At 46.0% G+C, this 6,000-nt stretch overlaps 1 protein-coding gene across 1 annotated transcript in view; it reads right to left on the bottom strand.

Annotated features, from left to right (window-relative positions):
* LOC128843802 (phospholipid scramblase 1-like) overlaps positions 1 to 5,220 on the bottom strand; it is a 37,441-nt gene extending 32,221 nt beyond the window's left edge. Inside the window, exon 1 of the mRNA XM_054040921.1 lies at positions 5,129 to 5,220. The gene's annotated coding sequence lies outside the window, so the exon portion shown is untranslated. The remainder of the gene's footprint in view (positions 1 to 5,128) is intronic.
* Positions 5,221 to 6,000: the final 780 nt, after the last annotated feature.

Here is a 6,000-nt window from a genome sequence, read left to right on the forward strand (position 1 = left end):
CAAGTGACCTGTGCCCTATGCTGCAGAGGAAGGCAAAAAACCTCAGGGTCTCTGCCAATCTGACCTGGGGAAAAATTTCTTCCCAACCCTAAATATGGCAATCAGATAGACACTGAGCATGTGGGCAAGACCCAGCAGCCAGACACATGGGAAAGAACTCTCTGTAGTACCTCAGAGCCCTCTTCGGCTAGTGTCCCATCACTGGTCATTGGAGATATTAGATACTAACAGTCGCAGATTGGCTACATACCATTGTGGGCAGTCTCATCATATCATCCCCTCCATACATTTATCAAGCTCCATCTTAAAACAAATAAGGCTTTTTGCCCCCACTACTTTCCTTGGAATGCTGTTCCAGAACTTTACTCCTCTGATGGTTAGAAACTTTGTCTAATTTCAAGCCTAGACTTGTTGATGGCCAGTTTATATCCATTTGTTCTTGTGTCCACATTGGTGCTTAATTTAAATAACTCCTCTCCCTCTCTGGTATTTATCCCTTAGATGTATTTGTAGACAGCAATCACATCTCCCCATAGCCTTCTTTTGGTTAGGCTAAACAAGCCACACTCTGTGAGTCTCCTCTCATAAGGTAGGTTTTCCATTCCTCAGATCATCCTAGTAGCCCTTCTCTGCCCCTGTTCCAGTTTGAATTCATCTTTCTTAAACTGCATATAGTATTCCAGATGAGGTCTCTCCAGTGAGAGTATAATGGTACTAATACTTCCTTATCTCTACTGGAAATACCTCACCTGATGCATCCCAGGACTGTATTAGCCTTTTTCACGACCACATCACATTGGTGGCTCATAGTCATCCTGTGATCAACCAATACACCCAAAGTCTTTCTCCTTCTCTGTCACTTCCAACAGACAAGTCCCCATCTTATAGCAACAAATCCTGTGGTTAGTCCCCAAGTCAATGACCTTGTACTATTACATTTCATCCCATTTCTATTACTCCAGTTTTCAAGGTCAACCAGATAATCTTGTATGATACTCCGGTCCTCCTCTGTGACTTTGTGTCATCTGCAAATTTTATTAACACACTCCCACTTTTTGTGTCAAGCTCATTAATAAAAATGTTAAATAAGATAGGTCCCAAGACTGATCCCTAAGGAACTCCACTAGTAATTTCCCTCCAACCTGACAGCTGACCTTTCAATATGACCCACTGCAGTCTCCCCTTTAATTTATCTATCTTTCAATTCTCATATTAATCCCATCTTCTGTAATTTTACTAATAATTTCCCATTGGAACTGTGTCAAATGCCTTACTGAAATCCAGTTAGATTAGATCTACTGCATTTCTTTTGTCTTAAAAAATCAGTTATCTTCTCAAAGAAGGAAATCAGGTTGGTCTGACATGATCTACCTTTTGTAAAGCCATGTTATATTTATCCCAATTTCTGTTTACCTCTATGTCCTTAACTACTTTTTCTTTCAAAATTGTTCCAAGACTTTTTACACAATTGAGGTCAAACTAATAGGCCTGTAGTTTGCCACTTCTTTTCCGCTCTTAAAAATAGGTACTATATTAGCAATTTTCCATTCTTAGGTTACAATCCCCGAGTTTACAGATTCATTAAAAATCCTTGCTATTGGTTTGCAATTTCATGTGCCAGTTCCTTTAATATTCTTGGATGGTGATTATCAGGCCTCCCCATTTAGTGCCATTAAGCTAGTTGAGTTTGATTTCCACCTTGGATATGATAATTTCTATATTCTCATTTCCATTAGCCACCCTGCCACTATACCTAAGCTCTTTATTGTCCTGATTAAAAACTCAGGCAAAGTATTTGTTTAGATGTTGGGCCATGCCTAGATTATCCACCCCTTCCTCAGTGTTTAGCAGTCCCATTTCTTCTTTTCTTGTTTTCTTTTAATCGATATGACTATAGAACCCTTAAAGTTCACCCTTTGAAATCAAGGACTTAGTTGCAGATCTATTTTTGTTTATCATTCCATTTAGTTTAAACTGAATTAGCTCATAATCATTCAAACCAAGGTTGTCTCCTACAACCAGCTCTTCTATGAGGTCCTCACTGCTCACCAATACCAAATCTAAAAATGGCATCACCTCTTGTTCATTCAGCAACTAGTTGGTGAAGAAATCTGGAAGCTATCACATCCAGGAAAATCTGGGCCCTACTATTATTAGCATCAGAGGGGTAGTCGTGTTAGTCTGAATCTGTAAAAAGCAACAGAGGGTCTCAAAGGTGCCACAGGACCCTCTGTTACTATTATTAGCAGCACTTGTCCTCTAGTCTAAATCTGGAAAATTGAAGTCTCCCATAATCACACAATTCCCAGTAGTATTTATTTCATTAAAAATATTAAAGAGGTCTCCATGCATATCCAAATCAGATTCTGGGGTCTATAACATACACCAAGCACTATCCTAGGGGAACCTCTGGCAGCTTTCTTCCCCAAAGTGATTTTGACCCAGACAGACTCTGGTTTATCCATTCCATCACTTCTAATTTCTTTACAGTCTACCTCATCATTAATATACAATGCCACTCCACCATCTTTATCTTTATTTCTGCTTTTCCTGAACGGCACATGCCCTTCAATTCTCATACTCCAATTAGGACTACTATTCCACCATGTTTCTGCTATCCTATAATTAGGGCCCTACCAAATTCACAGTCCCTTCAGGGTTGGGCACCTGACCAATAGCTGCTGCTTTTCAGCCCCCTTTCCCCCCCCCCCCCCAGCTCTGAAGGTAGCACAGAAGTAAGGGTAGCAATACTGTGACCCCCCCTAAAATAAGCTTGTTACCCCCTACAACTCCGTATTGGGTCATGTCAAGGCCAAATCCCAACTCTGTCACTCCAAGTGCAGAAATGGGGCCCGCAAGGATTTTAAAAAATTAATACTTGCCACTCCAGGCTTGTATTAAACTCCCAAGGTTACAGCTTTTCTCTGACCATGGCTTGGTAAATGCTGCCACCATCCAAATGCAAAATAAACCCTTTTGAATCCAGGAAGGAGCACTTGGGAATTCCTCCCTGTGGAGTACCCTCAGGCCCTTTCACCCCTCCTCCCAGGAAGAGCTGAGAAAGAAAACAAAGGAAATAAGCAGTGGCTACCAGCTAATTAAACAACATGCACAAACCTCTTAGGACACCAACAATCCAATCCTGTTCTTAAAAAAGGTAAATTTTATTAAACACAAAAAGAAAGAAAATACATTTTGAACTTTTGCTAGATTTTAAAAGAGCAATTCCAAAAATCAAGCACCCAAAATAGTTTTCTTGGGGGGCCAGCTTAAAGGTTACAAGCAAACAAAAGCATCTGGAGTTAGCACAGAGGAGATCCACAAGCCAAAATAAAGAAAATAAACCTGATTTTGTCTAGCTAAACAGCCCTAATTTTCTTACCTATTTGGGGGGGGGGGGGGGGTTCCAAATAAGTAATTCTAGGTATGATCTGATGAATTTTCATATCTGGTTCAAGCCTTACACAGCACTCCTGCTTATAGCATTGCTGCTCTGTCCCTGCAGCCCAGAGAATAGACAAAGGGAAAGTTTCTTTCCCAATATTTAAGAAGTTCTACTTTCCCATTGGCTTTTTTGGTCAGGTGCCCACTTTTTTTCCCTTTACCTGGGGGACTTTTTAACCCTTTACAGGTAAAGCAAGTAAAAACAGTTACCAAGAGGGATTTTACAGCTAACTGGCTGGATGGGTGCTCATCAAAGGGAGCTATCCCCCCCCTTTATTTATCACAGGTCAGGACCCCCAATTTGAGAAACACTGGTCCCCCCTATCAAATCTGTATAGTACAGAGTAAAAGCACACAAAAGACCAGATTTCACGGTCTGTGATGCATTTTTCATGGTCAACGAATTTGGTAGGGCCCTACCTATAATATCTATAATTTCACTTCCTGCACCAGTAGATCTAGTTCCTGCATTTTGTTACCCGGGCTCCTTGCAATACAAACATCTTAGTTGTTTCTGCTTGGCTTTGCCCAGATTCCTCACCTGACTGGGTATGGTCATTCTACTGCCAGTACAGCCTACCTACTAGCTTCATTTGTATTGGCACTTTCTTTCCGCTTAATGTCCATTCTCCTATCCACTGCTGTTCCTTTCTCCACTATTGTATTCTCCCTTTCTTGACTTTCCTCTCTGTCAATATTAGAATCAGGAGTGAGATTATGTGAGCATATCCCAACTGTTTCCCCTGAGTTCTCAGCTTAAAGTTCTTTTAATCAGTTATACTAGGGTGACCAGATGTCCCGATTTTATAGGGACAGTCCCGATTTTTGGGTCTTTTTCTTACATAGGCTCCTATTACCCCCCACCCCCGTCCCGATTTTTCACATTTGCTGTCTGGTCACCCTAAATTATACCAGCCTCCATCCCAGAAGTCTATTTCCCTCCTGACTCAGGGTGAGTCCATCCCAAGAGAATAGTCCTCTGCCCATGAATGCTTCTCAGTGGGATTAAAACATATATTTGAGATAGGCAACCTGAAGACCTCAAGAGAGGGAGACTCCACTACTTCCCTCGGTAGTTTGTTCCAACAGTTAATTTCTCTCAATGTTAAAAATATGTCCCTTATTTTTAATTTGAAGTTTTTGTTTTTGTTAACATCCAGAGATTGCTTCCATTTATACCTTTCTTTACTAAATGAAAGAGCCCTTTAGTACCTGCTATTTTCCCTGGTTAAGGTACTTATGACTCGCCTCTCAGTCTTCTTTCTGGCAAAGCAAAGAGATCAAGCGCTTTCCCTCTCTCACTAACAGGGGAGTGATGGGGTCCCTTCCTTCTGACAGATTGCAGAGCACGCTCGGGACGGGGGAAGCAGACATACAGATCACAGTCCACGGACAAGACGGGGCGGGAAGCAGGAAGTCCCAGTTCCCGGGTCTACAGAGACCACAGAGGGTCGCGAGGCGCAGAAGAAACGAAAGTGAAAGCTGTCGGTCTCCAGCATTGCTGGGGAGGGGGCAAGCCCCGCCATCGCCATCACCCGCGGGGGACAGCGGCCCCCTGCAGCCGCCCCTGGGGGTGAGCAGTACTCCGCCCTGAGCACCATGGCGGGCAGTTCCCCCCACTTGCCCCTGAGGGCGGGGCAATCCCCTCTGGCCGGGGCAGCCGGCTCCCCTGTGAACCCCTCACCTTCAGAGCCGCGTCCGGGTCCGGGTAGGTGGAGTGGAGCGCAGCGCAGGTACCCCTGTGTCAGTCTGCCGCCCGGCTGCACTGCACCGCCCCGCGACGGGATGGTCTGGGAGGGAGCAGAGAGCGGCCGCTGACACCCGCCCCCTCCTGCCGGCGTGTGGGCAGGGGACCGGAGAGGGAAATGTGGGGGAGTGCTCTGCCCCGAGAGAGAGTGGGGCTGGGGGGTCTCTGCCCCGGGGACACCTGCTGAGCATGTCTAATTATTATAAAGCAGCCAGGTCCGCTGCCGCTGGCCAATAGATATGCAAATATATGTTAATACGGGCATTTGTGGGCCTGTGACCCAGGGGCAGCAGGTTTGTATAATTTTTGGTGGTGGCCAGAACGGGTCCAAGTCCCACCCACCTAAGACTCTGGGAGGGAATTTGGGTGCAGGAGGGAGTTTGGGTGCGGGCTGTGGGCTGGGACAGGGGGTTGGAGTTTGGGGTGCTGGGTGCAGGAGGGGATCTGGGTGTGGGCTCTGGGAGGGGGTTTGGGTGTAGGCTCTGGGCTGGGACAGAGGGTTGGGGTGCAGGAGGAGGTGTGGGGCTGGGCCAGGAATGAGGAGTTTGGGGCACAGCAGGCAGGCTGCCCTGGGGCTGGGGTGCAGGGTGGGGCTAGAGAGGAGGACTCTCCCCAGCCCTCTCCCTGCCAGCAGCAGCGAGCTTAGGGGGTCTCCAGCATAACACTCACCCAAGCCCCCCCAGGCTGCTGCTCAGGAGGTCCAGCCAAGTCGCCTGCTGGGGGCAGGGCTGCAATGCACTTCCTCCCTCTGCAGCAGCTGCCTCAGTCTGCCTGCTGCGTGGTTCCCTTGTAGCGGGCCACAGCAGCGG

Source organism: Malaclemys terrapin, chromosome 9, assembly GCF_027887155.1.
Source record: "Malaclemys terrapin pileata isolate rMalTer1 chromosome 9, rMalTer1.hap1, whole genome shotgun sequence".
NCBI lineage: Eukaryota > Metazoa > Chordata > Testudines > Emydidae > Malaclemys > Malaclemys terrapin.